Source organism: Accipiter gentilis, chromosome 15, assembly GCF_929443795.1.
Source record: "Accipiter gentilis chromosome 15, bAccGen1.1, whole genome shotgun sequence".
Taxonomy (NCBI): domain Eukaryota; kingdom Metazoa; phylum Chordata; class Aves; order Accipitriformes; family Accipitridae; genus Astur; species Astur gentilis.
In genome coordinates this window covers 19,451,178-19,470,077 of record NC_064894.1, presented here as the reverse complement: position 1 = coordinate 19,470,077, position 18,900 = coordinate 19,451,178, and positions in this window count along the sequence as shown.

The following is an 18,900-nucleotide window of genomic DNA, read 5'->3' as shown; positions in this document are numbered from 1 at the left end:
AATTCTAGGCACAGAAACACAACCAAGAAAAATCCCTTAAAATGAATTGTCCTTTCCAGTCAATGTTTAAACAGATATGATTTGTATGGATAGTCAGGTCCTTTACCATCCGTTGCCTGAATTATGCCTCCTACTTCCATAAGCAAACAAACATACATAGTGGAAAATGGAGCATGGAAAATTTGTTCTGTGAACACATCTGTTCTTTTTCAATGCATCTGCTTAAGAGTTTTTCTCTGCACAAAAAAGTACATGACTTTCAGTAAGCGTAGAGTGGTGTAACAAAGAAGTATAATAGACCGGTGTGTAATAGCTTTCCACAGTCGTACCAGAAGTCAGGTAATTATTAGATTCCCAGAGTTCATTTTGGTTTAAAATCATACTTCTGCCTCAGTAAGTATTGAATAATGAGCCCCAAACCCCCAAGTCTAAATCTAATTCTACCATGAGTTTTTAAAAGCTTAATTTTGTGTAGGTGCATAGTTTAACAGAAATCCTGGACTACTGTGACTTTTGCTTGAATGAAGGCTACCCTGCTGTGTTTGCTGAAGGAGGATTAGAGAAAAGTGGTATTAATAAATTATGAAGCAGTTAAAACTGCAGGCAAGCAGAATAACAGAGTATAAAATCAGCAAGACAAAACCTATACATTTTACATCTGTACAGCTCAGAATATGAAATAGGTGTGCAGTGCCTGGGCTGCATGTCTACGAAAGCGAACATTGCTGATTATCCGTGACCATTGCCACTGTATTTGCTAAATATCTCAGGCAGAGGCAGAAAGATGAGAGCTCTTAACCCTTAATGAATTCAAAGGGCACTAAAGACAGAGTTTTTGGAAGGCTCATCTCATGGGACTGGTGCTAGCATAAGCAAGTCTAGTGGTATGCCCACAATATCCCTACCCTTTTAAGTTTTAAAGTAGCAGATGGAAAAAGAAGATTGAGCAACACAAAAGGGACATTTCTGAAGTTCAAAGTGTGTTTGGGCCTATTCCTGGAAAGAACAGTCTCCAAAACAGTGTTTCAACATCGGATCTAACTCTAATGTATCCACGACTTAGCATGTAACTCCATATATTCTCTAACTGAAAAGTGAGAAAATTAAAACCATTTGAAATGTTCTACCTAGGCAATAACAGCATACTTTTTGTCATGGTATTGAGCACTAGACTAGCAAATCAGACACCTATACATGGAAACACCACAGGGGAAAAACGTAAGCTGTTCCACAAGCTTTTATATGGACGGTATAGATGCATTACTCCATAGATAGATTTCTGTTATGTGGTGAAGGGAAAACACTAGAGAGGGATAAAGTGGTATGGAGCCATGCTTTTCTGTGTTAATCTCTTCTATGTTTCTGTCAAGAAAGAAACTAAGAGGCGGTGGCTATGCCAGATTACTGGCTTCTGCCAGAGAAAATTTAATGGAATAAATAGATTTTTTGGTATAAACCAGGAAAAAACCAGGCAGGCTTTCCAAAGTTCATGTTCTTGTGGACACAGATCCAGTTGCCATGTTGCCTTTAACTGCTGTGAAAAGCAGAACGGCTTGCCTGAACGAGCACTTCAACCACATAAGTCCTCTCCACCATCTGAATTATAAAGCTAGGCTGGATGCATAGAATTACTTCTCACCTTTCAGTCCTCCTACATGTGGCTTTTGAACTGGAATCAATACATTTCAGAGATCCAGAGCGGAACAAAGGAGGTCGGTTGGAGGCCTTCGTTTAATGTCGATGGCAGCACTTAGCTACTACTAAATATAAAATCACTTTAAGTAGATGTATTAGGTTTACATGTTTTTTGTAGTAGATAATGATACAGGGCCCAGCTGTGTAAATATCTACTTGATATCAACTGTAAAACTATAGTAAGTAATAAGAAATGTAAGTATAGTAAGTAAACAAGTAATATAACATAGAATTAAGTAATTATCAAATCAAATGTAAAGATTTTTTTTTAAGCATTGGTGCATAATTAATGTGGAATCTCCTTGTCTTAGGTTATCAGCAGAGTTCTGTCACGGTGAGGCAGGAGCCAGAGGCGGGGGCAGAGGCCATGTTAGAGAAGCAAATAATGTATCACAAAGGGACACAGCATGCTGGTCTGATTTAGGAAAGCAAAACAATTATGGCTTTTCTACTGAGGTTTAGAAGTTTTTTCAGAGAAGCTCATACATATGTCTTTGATGTATGATGATTTGTTTCGCTGCAGAAATTAAAATCAAGATGAATGTGCAAAAGATTCTTTTTAAAGTAGTCTGTTATTTTGTCCTCCTGGAAGGGTTATCAACCCTCGTTTCCTCTTCCTTCCTTTTCACATCAAATTTCAAGCAGTTCAGCTGTTTTCTGAACAGCAACTGAAGTAAATTTAGGGAATAACAGGTATAAAATTGTCCCTCCTTAGTGATGCCAATAAAACCCTAAAGTCCCGTAGAATTTTAACCAGACTTATCTATAAGTGTCTATTTGCATGTACTTTCCTGTATAGGATGCTTTTGCATTTCATCAGCTTTGTCCTTGTTAGGATTAGAATAATTTAATTGCTTTGTTAAAATTACATTTTACCTTTTATCATTATATTTATTTAAATGGCTTACAGAGATTCAGTAACTGTGTTTATGAAACAGTTGGTATGGGTCTCTGGTCAGCAGGAATCTGCTTTAATCTGCAGATTAATGTCGTTATACCTTTTCTAAATATTCATCAGAGTTTATAATTTGTGGCTGATGATGCAAGTTCAACATTGTAACTAGAACAGTTTAGACAAAAGTTGAGTCAGGCCCTTTTCTGCAGAACAGTGCAATTCTGTCAAGATCAAAACACTTCATAAAATTGATTTTGATTTATCGGGATGTCCTTTGAAGGCAGGGGGAATAAGAGGAAGAAGGGAGTCCTGAAAATGTTGAAATACACTATTTTTATATTTTATAAACAAAATGTATTAATAGTTCCTTGTGAAATTACCTATTGTTTCATGTATTTCTTTTGCATTACCTTTTATAATATAACGTGCAGTCAAAATAGAGAAGGCATACTTAGATGTAAAACTATATTTTTCATAGATATTAATTTTGTGAAGAGTTAGGTTCTCTTTTTAAAGAAAAATGAATTTAAAAATCTGGAAATCCACCTTGAATTGATTTCCTGCAGTCCCTTTTTAGCTCTAACTTTTATCTATAATTGCATCTATATTATGAAAGTACATTCTCTGTATATAGAATGTATATATTATGTATTATATACATGTATTGTATATATACATTATCTATATTATGTACATTATATATATTATATACATGAATATTATCCCCTGCTGTTGTTTCACATGGGCACCAGTAATACAGCCAGGAGCAGTCTGAGGAGTATCAAGAAGAATTACAGAGCCCTGGGAGCAGCAGTAAGGGACTCTGGAGTGCAGGCAGTTTTTCCTTAATCCTTCCAGTCGAAGGGAAGGGGTTTGAAAGGGCCAGTCAAACCTCTCGAATCAACACATGGTTATGGGCCTGGAGCCAAAGCCAGGAGTTCGGCTACTTAGACCATGGGACTTGCTTTGAGAAACGGGGTCTACTGGGGGCTTAAGGGGCCCATCTGTCAGAGAAGGGGAAGAGCATCTTCGGTCATAGGCTTGCCAAGCTGGTGAAGAGGGCTTTAAACTAAAATTGCTGAGGGAGGAGAACCTCAATCCAACCCACTCCTACCGGTTTGATGCCAGTGCCAGAAATAAGATACCCAGAGCCTGGAGAGGGACCACAGGTCAGCAGGAGAGCACCAGAGGAGCAGCACAGAGGAATTCCAGCCACTCCAGCCAGTAAGTCAGCTTCATCAGAAGCCCAACATAAATGCCTCTGTGCAAACCCATGTAGCATGGGGAATAAACAAGAGGAGTTAGAGATGTGTGCGCACGCCTGTAGGGCTATGATCTTATCGGCATCATGGAGATGTGGTGGGATAGCTCCTATGACTGGAGTGTTGGAATGGAAGCATACAGGCTCTTTAGGAAGGACAGGCAAGGGAGAGAAAAGGGGCTGCTGCCCTCATATGTCAGTGACCAGCTGGAGTGTGTGGAGCTCTGCCTGGGGGTGGATAAGGAGCTGACCAAGAGCTTGTGGGTCAGGATTAAAGGGAAGGCAGGGACAGGTGACATTATAGTGGGGGTCTGCTGCAGGCCACTTGACCAGGAAGACCAAGCAGTTGACACCCTCTATAGACAGATAGGAGCAGCCTCACGTTGACAAGCCCTGGTCCTCATGGGGGACTTCAACCACCCCAATATCTGTTGGAGGGACAACATGGCAGGACATAAGCAATCCAGGAGGTTTCTGGCATGCGTTGATGATAGCTTCCTTCTCCAAGTGATAGAGGAGCCAATGAGGAGTGGTGCTATACTGGACCTTGTTCTCACCAGCAAGGAGGGGCTGGTGGGGAATGTGAAGCTCAAGGGCAGCCTTGGCTGTAGTGACCATGAAACGGTGGAGTTCAAGCTCCTTAGGGCAGTGAGGAGGGTGCACAACAAGCTTACTACCCTGGACTTCAGGAGAGCAGGCTTCGGCCTCTTCAGGGGTCTGCTTGGCAGAGTACCATTGGGATTCAACCCTGGAAGGAAGAGGGGCCCAGGAAAGCTGGTTAATATTCAAGGATCACTTCCTCCACTTCCTCAGAAGTGATGCATCCTGATGAACACAAAAAGGAAGCCTATAGAGGGTGGAAGCAAAGACAGGTAGCCTGGGAAGTATACAAAGAAATTGTCTGAACAGCCAAGGATCAGGTTAGGAAAGCCCTGACAAATTAAATCTGGCCAGGGATGTCAAGGGCAACCAGAAAAATTTCTATAGGTACATTGGCGATAAAAGGAAGAATAAGGAAAATATGGGCCCTCTCCAGAAGGAAATGGGAGACCTGGTTATCCGGGATATGGAGAAGGCTGAAGTACTCAATGACTTTTTTGCCTCGGTCTTCGTTTTCAAGTGTTCCAGCCATACCGCCCAAGTTGCAGAAGGCAAAGGCAGGGACTGGGAGAATGAAGAACCACCCACTGTAGAAGATCAGGTTGAGACTATCTAAAGAACCTGAAGGTGCACAAGTCCATGGGACCTGATGAGATGCATCTGCAGGTCCTGAGGGAACTGGTGGATGAAGGGGCTGAGCCACTATCCATCATATTTGAGATGCTGTGGCAGTCAGGGGAAGTTCCCACTGACTGGAAAAGGGGAAACATAACCTCCATTTTTAAAAAGGGAAAAAAGGAAGACCCTGGGGAACTACAGGCCAGTCAGTCTCACCTCTGTGCCCAGCAAGATCATGGTGCAGATCCTCCTGGAAACTATGCTAGGGCACATGGAAAACAAAGAGGTGATTGGTGACAGTCAACATGGCTTCACTAGAGGTAAATCATGCCTGACAAATTTGGTGGCCTTCTATGATGGTGTTACAGTGTTGGTGGATGAGGGAAGAGCAATGGACGTCATCTACCTGGACTTGTGCAATGCACTTGACAGCGTCCCGCATGACATCCTTGTCTCTAAGTTTGAGAGACATGGATTTGATGGATGGACAACTTGGTGGATAAGGAGTTGGCTGGATGGTTGCACTCAAAGAGTTGAGGTCAACAGCTCGTTGTCCGAGTGGAGAGCAGTGATGAGTGGCATTCCTCAGGAGTTGGTATTGGGACTGGCATTGTTTAACATTTTTGTTGATGACATGGACAGCGGGATTGAGCATGCCCTCAGCAAGTTTTCAGGTGACACCAAGGTGTGTGGTACGGTCGACACGCTGGAGCGAAGGGATGCCATCCAGAGGGACTTTGACAGGCTTGAGAGGTAGACCTGTGTGAACCTCATGAAGTTCAACCAGGCCAAGTGCAAGGTCCTGCATGTGGGTCAGGGCAATCCCAAGCACAAATACAAGGTGGTCAGAGAATGGATTAAGAGCAGCCCTGTGGAGGTCTTGGGGGTATTAGTGGAGGAAAACCAGAATATGACCAGGCAATGTGTGCTCACAGCCCAGAAAGCAAATCACATCCTGGGCTGCATCAAAAGAAATGTGGCTAGCAGGTCGAGGGAGGTGATTCTCCCACTCTGCTCCACTCTGGTGAGACCCCACCTGGGGTACTGCATTCAGGTCTGGGGACCCCAGTGTAAGAAGGACATGGACCTGTTGGAGTGCATCCAGAGGAGGGCCATGAAGATGATCGGAGGCTGGAGCACCTCCGCTATGAGGACAGGTGAGAGAGTTGAGGTTGTTTAGCCTGAAAAAGAGAAAGCTACAGGGAGACCTTATAGCAGCCTTCCAGCACTTAAAGGGGGCCTACAGGAAAGATGGGGAGTGACTCTTTATCAGTGAGTGCAGTGATAAGATGAAGGTTAACAGTTTTAAGCTGAAAGAGGGTAGATTTAAATGAGATGTAAGGAAGTAGTTTTCCACTGTGAGGATGGTGAGGCACTGGAACAGGTTGCCCAGAGAGGTTGTGGATGCCCCATCCCTGGCAGTGTTCAAGGCCAGGTTGGATGGGGCTTGGAGTGACCTTGTCCAGTGGAAGGTGTCCCTGACCATGGCAGGCGGGTTGGAACTAGATGATCTTTAAGGTCCCTTCCAACCCAAACCATTCTATGATTCTATGATTCTAAAGATAGAAAATGTATTTTTCATATGTTTATTTTTTAAATTACACCTCTAACAGAACAAGAATAACAACTGTCATTATGCAACACTAAGTAGTGAAAGACCCTGTGATATCCATTACTTTCCATAAAATGTTTCAACTTTGAAACACCACAAGGCTTTGTATATCATCTCTTACTGTTTTCTGCCGAATGAGTTAATAGTCTGATTCTTATATTCTCCCGTGTTACATGGGAACACACATCCTAAAACATCTTCACTGTTATAAAGTTGGGGTTTTTTTAAAAATAAATGTAAACATCTATATGCAACTTCCCTCTCAAAATTTAGTGGATTCTGGTTTTCTACCAGATGGGTGTATCTACATTAGCTTTTTAGTTTGGACTGCAGAGTGTTTTTCAAGCAATTCCCACAAACGTTTCCTTTCTCACATTTGTTTTTTGTCATGGAGAGACATCAGAGACCACAAATTGGATTACTTTCAGATATAATTAAGCTGGAAAATATATGCCAAGAGTCCATTTCATGCAATGGCTAATGGATATTCAGTCCTTGGGACTATGGTAGACAGTCAAAAACATCTCCCCTAAAATGCATATATTGTGGATGTTGACTACTCAGCATCAACTCCATTGATTCACATGTCTACTCCTAATTTCTACTAGGATACTTGTTAACGTAGATGTACCCACAGGCATCATGACACTGAATTCCTTTCATGAGTCAGTTCATGTCATCTTAGAAGTACTATAGCTGGGGTTTATTTTTTCCTGAACAATTTTTTTTTCCTCTTCCAGAGCATTTCTGGTCTGATTGTTAGAAAGTTTTCTTCCCCCAATTTTATGACTGGATGCTGTCACAATCAATTTGTCACAATTCCATTTGTTTATGTACTAATATAGCTTACACTGGTCTTCGTTTTCCCTGAGATATAACCTTTAATGTACAGATGAAGACAGTCATGTCCTCTTTCAGTCACCTTTTTGTTAGACTACACTAGCCAAGCTATTCTATACATGTGTATATATTTTTGTTTAAATTGAAGCAAAGATTGGTAGGATCTGAACAATTACTGCATTTTTAAACATATCATTAAATAAAACTTTAAATTTTCCATTATAGCTCTGCAATCATAACAACACAGAGATGGAAAGTACCTTTCGTTTTTCTTGTTCTTTGTTGCCATGGTTATAGTTTTAACCACCACTCTAAATTACTGCTGTGTTTCATTAGATAGTTCAATTTTTATTAGATTTTATTAAAGTTTTCAGAATAATTGCTTTTTAAAGCCAAGTGAAAAATCATTTTGTATTATAAGACTTAAGTCTTTGTAAAAGAAAATACACTTTAAAATACAGTTAGGAAGCCATGATCTGTTATTTATCTTAAAACTGGCATAATCTGGGGATTATGGAGAGATGGACATTATGTGTGTATTCAGATCTAGTGCTAAGAAACACTAGCAAAAAAGACTCCTTGAACTTGGTTCCATTTCATAACAGTTGTTTTCAGAATGTACTTTCTTTGTCCCTTAAAATATTTAAGACTTCTGAGAAATATTAAAAACAAAAATTCAAACTGTTCTTAAACAGGGATTGGAAGATTAAGCAATCTTATTGAAGCGGGGGGGTGGGGGGGGGGAAGGCCTCTTGTTCTTCTAAACCCTTTTTTAATTCATACAAGTGCTTTGTTTGTCATGCTGTGAATGCTGTTGCTAAATGCCGTGTTTGATTTTCTCACTTTCAGAAAATCCTGACTCCATTTCAAAGTCTCCAAAGTACTGAAATGTCTTTTGGATTTTGTGGACTGGAGTTTGAGGCTTTTGGTGTCACAGTATGAACTGATTACTTACTTGTTTTATTCTGAGATTCAGATTAGTATGGGATAGACTGAGCTTAAAAATTTTCTTCCTTCACTTCAAAAGAATATAAGGCCCAGAGACACCAGACTTGTGTCTGGTGAGTGCCTTGGGAACACACAGCTCTGCCTCTGTGCATGCCCACAACAGCCTCCTCCATGACACAACTGAGTGGTTTATCACTTACTTCATGCTATTCCTGACTGGATTTTTATTGTTTCCCACTTTACCCTCCTGCAGAGCACACAGCCCACAGCTATGGCTGGGAGCTCCTCAAAAGACACGGAATGGTATTTTTTTTCTTGAGCACGATGTTCAGGAGAGGGCAATGTTAGCTCAGGTCCCCCTTCCAAAGGATGTAACGTATATTTCTACTACAAACAAACAAGTACTTGGAGCAAGACTGGAATGCTGATCTCCCAATTGCTAGGTCAATACCCATGTCACTGAGCTACATGTATGCTCCTTTCTGCTTGCTCTCCTTCAGGCTCAAGGAATCCTGGATTTGCTGCCATACAGTGATAATTTACTTGGTAAAGATACAATTCTTATTTCAGAATAGCCTATAACTTCAAGGAGAAAGCTAAATTATTATTCTAGAAAAAAAGATAGGTTCACCTACTTTACTCCCTATGATCTAAACCCAGAATGCTAATAAAATAATACTAAATATGTTATTTTTACAATACTCCAACATCTTAGAAGACTTCACTCATAGTATTGGAATGCTTTGAACAGCTTGTATTGATAATGTTGGCGGGAGTATGTCAATGAGAAAAAAGACAAGGTATATTTGATTCTACACCACTATGAAAATGCCCTGCATTTATCCACCAGATGTATATTCCAGTAAGACATAAGAAGGGAGCCATACTATTTTATCCAAATGTCTCAGGAGTGCTTAATTTTCTAGCCTATTCATCATAGTCTAATCTACTTTGGGAGTGGCTGTATGCAACCCTGCTCCCATTCCTTCCTCAGTCTTTCATATGTGGTAACGTCCAAGTGTATAGTGGACCATGACAGCAGTTATACGTTCAGGAGTTCAGTGAAGGTAAAATATTTTGGTATTCTGCTTTATCATCTCTGTCCCACTTACAGCATGGCCCTGCTGCCAAACAGCCTGACAATAGCATGTACAATTTAAATTAACAACAAGAGGAATATTTTATTTGCAAATAGTTGTGATGTTTTTTCTTTAGGATTTTTTAATAAAGGAATGAATATATGCAGCTCACACATGACTCTACCCATCATAATCCTGTTCAATTGTACTCATTTTGATATTGAACCCCCCTCCCCAAATCAACAAGCTTATTAACTGCCCCTATATTAAAGTAGATCCACACATGTGAGAGGGATTGAGCCTCCAGCTATGGCATTTATATGTCACTGCCACCTGCCCTCTCAAATGCTGCAGAAGGAGCCCAGACCACAGCAGAAAGGCTGTGAAGATTTTGGAGTAAATTTTACCTGTGCAGACAACTGCAGGCAGCTGCATCCTGCTGCTGGAGCTGACCACTGCCCTTCCACTTGAATTACCAGTTCCAGATAAATTCTGAAAGAGATCTGTGGCCTCATGCAACTTTTCTGGTAACCTGAAAGATTACTGTGGTCCCACACCACGTAAGAATCTGAAGAGGAAAAGGCTGTTTTAAAGCTGTCCTTTCTACTTTCCTTAGGGTTTGCAATCAGAAGTGGTTACAACTACTTTTTAAAATGGGAAACTGGAAGTCTTTCACAGGACACGCATGGGAAAGTCTTAGGCATTATGGCTAGTGTGTCCTGGTTTCAGCTGGGATAGAGATAATTTTCTTTCTAGTAGCTGGTATAGTGCTATGTTTTGGGTTCAGCATGCGAAGAATGTTGATAACGCACTGATGTTTTCAGTTGTTGCTAAGTAGCGTTTAGACTAAGTCAAGGATTTTTCAGCTTCTCCTGCCCAGCCAGCAAGAAGGCTGGAGGGGCACAAGAAGTTGGGAGGGGACACAGCCAGGGCAGCTGACCCAAACTGGCCAACGGGGTATTCCATACCATAAGGTGTCATGTCTAGTATATAAACTGGGGGTAGTTGGGAGGGGAAGGATTGCTGCTTGGGAACTAACTGGTCATCGGTTGGTGGGTGGTGAGCAATTGCATTGTGCATCACTTGTTTTGTATATTCCAATCCTTTTATTATTATTGTCATTATTGTTATTATTATCACTATTATTTTATTCCTTTCTGTCCTATTAAGCTGTTCTTATCTTAATCCATGAGTTTTACTTCTTTTTTCCCCAATTCTCTCTCCATCCCACTGGGTGCGGGGGGGAATGAGTGAGCGGCTGCGTGGTGCTTAGTTACAGGCTGGGGTTAAACCACAACACTAGTGGTAAAAGCCTTCTCAGCATCTGTTTAATGTTCATTTTCTCTGACGTCTGTCTATCTGCTTTTAAGAACTAGCTCATTATAGTGAACCACAGCTTGATCTGCAATGCCTGTATTTGTTATGCTATTTTGTGCATGAAGTGAATATAGGCTACAAGTCTTTACCCCAGAGTACATCTTGAGTAGTTTACTTAATGTGATTTTCTTCTAATATGCACGCTTACGTTTGCTTGTAGCCTTTTACTTTCACATTTAAAAATGATCACAGCCTAAACCAAAGAGCTGAAACCCACGTGATTATTCTCTTTCAAATGCAGAGCCATCAGAGTCCTCTCCTGCAGAGGGCTGATAAGTGCTTTAAATTTTTCAAATATGGTAGAAATTGTGGCCTTTCCCCTTTAGCCTTGATTAGGGTTGGGATTTAACACATGCTGCCTCCATGTTTTCTGTGATTAGATTGTCCTTGGGCAAGTGCATCTAGTGTGTGCTAGGCAGGTCAGTGACCAGTCTTCCACAGGGAAAAGAACAAAACCAGGAAAAATTCATAATTCATTGTGATCAGACATTTAAGAGTACTCTAGAGATATTTGCTGGTTGTGGACATTTATTCTACAGTCTTATTATTATTATTTTACGATTTGCTCTTCACGTTGGTCATTACCATATGCTTTTGTTATTTTAAGGCATTAGTATTTCCTGCCTTTGTATACACAAGCCAGAGTTTAATTTGCCATATTTGCCTGTAGAAATATTTTGTTCCTTCAAGCAATGTTCTCAGGGCTAAGAAAATATTCTCTATTTAAAAATAAATAAATCAAGCCAAGACAGGATCTTGAACTTAATAAGAACTGCTGAATATTAACAGCATAAGACACTTTTCTGCAAGATTTTAACAGCATTTTCGGCATTGCAGCAAAGTAAATATACATGGGTATGTTGCTATATAAATATTTACAATGCAGCATTCTCAGTTATAGAAGAAAGGTTACTCATTTTTCCTAACTTTTCTACCCTAAGTTGTGTTTAAAGATCTTCAAATTCTATTCTCAACCTGCAGGGTCATGTGCATAGCTGAACACTGAGGAGTGAAATTTGTCTTTCAGCAGGGAGCCAATGTGATTCCCATGTAACACAAGTCCTACTTAAATTCAACTTCAGAAAGCTTAGCATTTCACAGAATCACAGAATAGTTGAGGCTGGGAACAGCCTCTAGAGACCATCTAATCCAATGCCCTTCTACAAAACAGGATTAACTAAAGCAGGTTGCTTCAGGTCATGTCCAGTTGGGTTTTGAATATCTCCAAGGATGGAAACTCCACAACATCTCTGTGCAATCTGTTTCAGTGTTCAGTTGCCCTCACAATACACAGGCTTTTTCTTATGTTTTAAGGGAATTTCCTACATATCAGTTTGTGCCCATTGCCTCTTGTTCTTGCACTGGATCTTGCACTGAAGCGTCTGGCTCCATCTCCTTTACTTCCTGCTGTGGTAAGTTGACCCTGGCTGGCTGCCAGGTGCCCACCAAGCCATTCTATCAGTCCCCCTCCTCAACAGGACAGCAGGGGAAAATAGAACGAAAAAAAGTTGTGGGTAGAGATAAGGACAGGGAGATCATTCAGCAATTACCTCCACAGGCAAAACAGACTTAGGGAAATGAATTTAATTTATTACCAATCAAATCAGAGTAGGATAATGAGAAATAAGAACAAATCTAAAAACAGCTTCCCCCAACCCCTCCCTTCTTCCTGGACTCATCCTCAGTCTCGACTTCTCTACCTCCTCCAAGCAGTGCAGAGGGATGGGAAATGGCTGTTGCAGTAAGTCCATAACACTTTGTCTCTGCCACTTCTTACCCCTCACTCTCTTCCCTTGTTCCAGTGTGGGATCCCTTACATGGGATGCAGTCCTTCATGAAATTCTCTCATGTGAGTCCTCATGGGCTGCAGTTCTTCACAAGCTGCTCCAGTGTGGGTCCCCCCCAGAATCACAGGTCCTGCCAGAAAACCTTCTCTGGCACAGGCTTCTCTCCGCAGGCCACAGTTCCTGCCAGTAGCCTGCTCCAGCACGGGCTTTCCAAAGGGTCACAGCTTCCTTCAAGGTATATCCACCTTCTCTGGTGTGGGGTCCTCCATGGGCGGCAGGGAGGATATCTGCCCCATTATGGATGTGCATGGGCTGCATGGGGGCAATTTGCATAACCATGGTCTTCCCCATGGGCTGCAGGGGAATCTCTGCTCCGGCGCCTGGAACATCTCCTGCCCTCCTTCTGCACTCACCTGGGGGGCTGCAGGGCTGGTGCTCTCACATGTCCTCAGTACTCTCTCCCAACTGCTGTTGCACAGCATGTTTTTTTTACCTTTTCTTAAATATGTTATCACAGAGGTGCTACCAACGTCACTGATGGGTTCAGCTTTGGCCAGCAGCGGGTCTGTCTTGGAGCTGGCTGGAACTGGCTCTGTCCAACATGGGGCAGCTTCTGGCACCTTCTCACAGAAACCACTGCAGTCCCCCTGCTATCAAAACCTTGCCACATAAAGCCAAAATACCTGCTTCATGTATGAATATAAACATTGATCAAATCTTTCTGAACATTTTCTGCTTGAGGTGGATCAACCCCAGCTCTCTCAGCTTGCCCTTGTATGTCAGATTCTCCAATCCCTTAATCATCTTCATGGCCCTTTGCTGGACTTGCCCCAGTATGTCCCTGTCTCTCTTGGGGAGCCCTATACTGGACAGAGCACTGCAGGTGTGTCTCACCAAGGCTGAGCAAAGGGGAAGGATCACCTCCGTCGACTTTCTGGTTATGCTCTTTCTAATACAGCCCAGGCAGCTGTTTGGCCTTCTTGGCTGCAAGTTCATGTTCAACTTGGTGTCCACAAGGACCCCAAGATCCTTCTCTGCCAAACTGCTTTTGAGCCTTTAACCCCCAGCATATATGGGTGAATGAGGCCGTTCCTTCCCAGGTGCAGAATATTGCAATTCCCTTTGTAAAACTTCCCAAGATCCTAGTCAACACATTTCTGCAGTCTGTCTAGGTCTCTCTAATGACAGCACAAGGAATTGATGTATCAAACACACCTCCGAGTTTTGTGTTATTTGCAAATTTGCTGAGAGTGCACTCTGTCCCATCATCCAGGTTATTAATAAAAATATTAAATAGTACTAGCCTCTGTATTGGCCTCTAGAGTTACACCTTCTTTTATCCTCAACATACTTGGAAATTATTTCTGGGAGGATTTTCTCCACCACCTTCCCAGGATTCAAGATTAGGCAGACCTACGTGTAGTTCCCTGGCTCCTTCTTCTTGTCCTTGTAGGTATAAGTGACATTTGCTTTCTTCTGGCCCTTAGCAACCTCCTTGATCATCATGACCTTTCAAAGGCAATAGAGTCCTCATGGTGACACTGTTTAGCTCCCTCAGCACTTATGGGTGCATCCCATCAGGTACCATGGACTTGTGTATGTCCAGCTTGTTTACATGTTCCCTAATCTGATCCTTCTCTACTAAGGAGAAGTCATCTTTGCTCCAGAATTTCCCACTGGTCTCAGGGACCTGACATTACTGAGAGCGAATCTTATCAGCAGAGACCAAGGTTGCATTGAGTATCTCTGCCTTGTTCATGGTCTTCGTCACGAGGTCCCCTGTCTCATTCAGCAGTAGACCCACATTTTCCCTCATCTTACTTTTGCAGCTAATATACCTGCACAAGCCCTCCTGCTGCCCTTCACATCCCTCACCAGATTAAACTCCAAGTGTTTTTGGCTTTCCTAACATCAGGATGGAGCCCCTTTTAGCTCCTGTGTTGATTACAAGGCGACTCTTGTCCCCATCCCCCAGCACTCTTCACTTTCCAACCTGGGCCACCTCTTCCTCGCTTGATTGGGGGTAGCCATCTCCTTTCTACACTAAATTCAATGGACCTCATATTGGCCGGACTAATCTTGGGATCCATCTGCCTTAGATTTAACAGCCATAATACTAATTCATTTCAACTTGAAGTATTTGGCAAGAGTGCATTTTTTTCTCATTAAAGCTTTGAAGGCAATTGTCTGATTGATTCGGTCTTCAAAACTTTGAAGACTGTTGTGTGATTAAAACTTTGAAGACCACTGCATTATGACAATTTTCTATTAAAAAGTACTCTTCAGAATCTATTTAGCAAGATGGAAATTCTAATATGTTGAAGACTTTTTAAAAGAAATTTTCAAAAATTCCCATCTTTCTTTAAACATTAAACATTAAAATTGAAGCCTGCCTCAGTCCTTTTTCTGATCTGTGAATTCATGAGCCATCCAGTGAAGAGGGCGATCTTCTGATTACATTGGAACAGTTTTCTTCACAATTGTAAAGAATAGTTTATAATATTTCTGGGAGTGCTTTTCATAAAGACTTTGGGTTTTCATGAAGTCCAAATCCTCCCTGTTCATCCTGCTCTCCAGCCTGGATTTCTGAACTGGGTTTTGAATTAGAGAAATTCAGTTTTCCAATAGTCTGCTCATAGACACACATCTTTATTCCTGAAACATTTTTTCTTCCATGGGCAATTTGCAGTTGGTTCTCTACCCTGTAATGAATTTCATTTTGTTCTTCAGCATACACAATGAACTAATCCTTAATGTTTTTCTTCTGTTCAGGTGTCCTGTCTTAAGTATTAAAATTAGATTTAATGAAGGTGAATAACATAGCCACTGAAGCCCAGTAATTCAACCTGATGCAAACCTTTTATAACCATATTGCCACACAAATCATAACAAGTTTTTAGGTGCTTTCACCTTTGTGTGTATATGTGTTCCTTGCTGGGTTTATTGTTATAGCTAGTAACTGTAGTCCACCATTTACAAACTTTCTGGTTCCTGTTTACTCTGTCTTCCTGAAGCAGAATGCAGAAATACTGATAAATATAGATTGCTCACACAGTTTTTGAAGATACATATTTATTGTTAAATTATATCTTCAATTCAAAGGCTACATTATTCAGCTCTGCATTGCTTCCTTTCAAGCCACAGGGAATAATCCTATCTTACATATAGAGGAATCGAGTACAACCAATAGAATCATAGGATCATATAATGGTTTGGGTCAGAAGGGACCTTTAAAGATCATCTAGTCCAACCTTTTTCATGGGCAGGGACATCTTTCATTAGATCAGGTTGCTCAAACCCATTCCAATCTGACCTTGAACACTGAATATATTGTTTATGTGTCAGTAATAACAACATATGTTACGTAAGCTTGTCAATTCTTTTTCTATTTAAAATGCAAGGTATTTTGTAAATATTTCTACAGTGGGGGGAAGGAAATTTTATATGAAATGTACTCAAATAGTTTGCTACTCAAAGTTGCTGTGCAAGGAAATTTCTTTTGTGAAGACAATAGACTTTCTTTTCCAACTGCCATAATTTTCCCCAGTTTCTGATTATTTGCAAAACAATAAATATTTGGGCACAAGTTAATTGTTTCTGTTCAAACATTTGACACATATTTCATTACTTTTAGAGCATGTGAGATTTTCACCCAGCCATAGTAACAATTAAGACTGATGAAATCATTAGATGTGCTGTAAACACTCAGTTTATCCATATAGAGTTTGGCAACATCTTAAAGGTCTTCTGTCAGGTTCATTCACTGTTTAATTATTTGTTGTTGATACTGAATAACAGTATGATCGTTGTCATTTGTCATTACACTCTGTTGCAGGCACAGATTTTTCATTGTATGGCTAGTGGTTCCAAGAAGTTTTCAGTTAAGTGAACAGGAGAGATAATAACATCTCATGAAAGTCTGCAGTTTCTTGTGACCACTATTTTCTTATGATTCATGAAAATTAGTGATGAATGCTGTAACTGATGAGCAAATACTGTACTTTCTTATACACAAATTTAACTTGCTTTTCTTGATAATTATGCCTCCTAACCAAAGTAAGTTACATTTCAAGGATTAGAATTGTCACTTCTTGCTGCTGAAATTTTTCTAAAGGAAAGCTCACAAGACACAAGATAGTTGTCTTGGTTAAAGGGAACGTAGAATTGACATATGCAAAATTGCCTTCAGTAGTTTGGATTCTGTGATTCAGCTGCAGAGTCTTGTTACATTTTGTATTTTAGCAACTTGTCTGACAAAGTAGATAATGTGTGATATCTTCTTTGATTAGCTCATTAGGACTGAAGCCATGGAAAAATAATACTGCATGATAGTAATTGTGCTGGTAATTTATAAGCCATCTATATCCTCACCTTGTCTTTTATCTGTGAAGTATTCCCTGTGACTTCTTAAGTGGTAAAGCCTAATCCTCTTTACTATCTTTAATTGCAAGCAGAGAATACCTTTTTGGAATATATTCAGCAGTGAGGACCACAGCAAAACTTGTAGTTGAACATTTTTAACTAGATCTTTTAATGGAAGGATAACCCTTGTTCTAATCTATTTTTATCCTTTTATCATAAGAATAAATAAACCAGATATAAATGTATATCTGTGTAAAGCACACGAATGTGTAAGTATGGAGCATGTTAAGTAAGCAAAGGTTCCTGAGTAGCTGATGTACACCTTTCCTCACACATAAATGATTGGTTTAGTTATACATGCCATCCATACCATATACTCCACTTTAAAACTTATCCTCGTGTTAATTGGAAGCAGAGAGAGGCACAAAAAGCTGGGGATTTGAGATCCTTGTTTCCTATCCATGCCACTATCCACCTTTGTATCTCTGATCCTCTTCCCTACAAACAAAGAAGATGAGGTATAGATCTCCTTTCTGTAGTTGTTTCCTTGTTCCATTTCCATCTTTCCCTCTAAATTGAAAAATACCTTTTGATGAAAGGAATGTTCTCTACAAATGTGGCTTGTTCATTTTCAGGGAATAAACGTGTACAAAGCCATTCAGTTTGAATGTTAATGGAAAACAATTAAGCTGCCTTCTGGGTCAATTTCTGTACTTTTTGGCTTTCTACATAAATGTACTTGCAGTTCTTTTCAGCTGGGGCTTCTAAAGCCTGGACCCCTGAGCAGCTTTTCATCACAACCCTAAAACTGTGTGACAGCAATGGAAATTGCCTTGATAATGCTCATTTACTTGACCACAAAGGTGTTGTGAGGCTTAAATAATTAATACTTACAAAACACTTCAAAATCTTTAGTTTAAATAATGAGGTGGCAGCTCTTAAAATTTGGGACGTGTCTTGAAATCTTAGAGAATATTACCTAATGCATAGAGAATTGCCTATGTATTATTTGAGACTGCTTCAGATAGTGAGGTGTTTTTACCTGCTTACAGAAATCCTGTTAAATGCAAAATAGTAACAACAGGTCTGGATGGATACAGACCATGAGAGAATTTTGTACATGAAGGACTCTGAAACCTACTCAGTACATGTACTCAGCAGCAGTGAGACTTATATGGTCTACTTTTGTTTCCTCAGAATGACTCATAACCTCATCTGAAACACATTTGCCACAGTGATCTGGGCTTGCTTTTTACTGGGAGAGCTCAGTGTGAAAAGAGTAAATCACTGTGTGCCACGGTAGCCCTTTCATACAAGTTAAAACTGCTGTGGCTCAGGATAGGAAGCAGGGTATATTTGTCTGGGCAGAACTATGTTAATATACTGCTTCGGCTGTACTCGGAATGGTAGGAAGATGTTTGGTAATAAGGGGAGTTGCACCTCCTTCTTTCTCCTCTCCCCTCACTGAAATTCTTCTAGCTCTTTAGGCACTCTTCCTAACTATTTCCAGGGATCTGCCATTTCTCTTGACTGTGTCAGCAGCAGCTGACAGCACTCAGGCTTTTTTCTTCTCAATTTGATGACATCCTTCTTTCCATACTCTACTGCAATACAGTAGAGTCCTTTCCATGCTCTGCTGCAATCTGCTGGCAATAGTTTTCAAGAGCTAGGCTGGTTTTCTTGACACTATGCATTGTAGGTGCCAATGTAGACAACAGTGTAGAGAGGATTCACCTCACCTAGCTTCAGATGTGTGCATCTGTGTGTACGGAAGCGTTAAAAGATGGAATTTTGGTCCGTGGATGAACACTGAGTAAGAAGTAGAT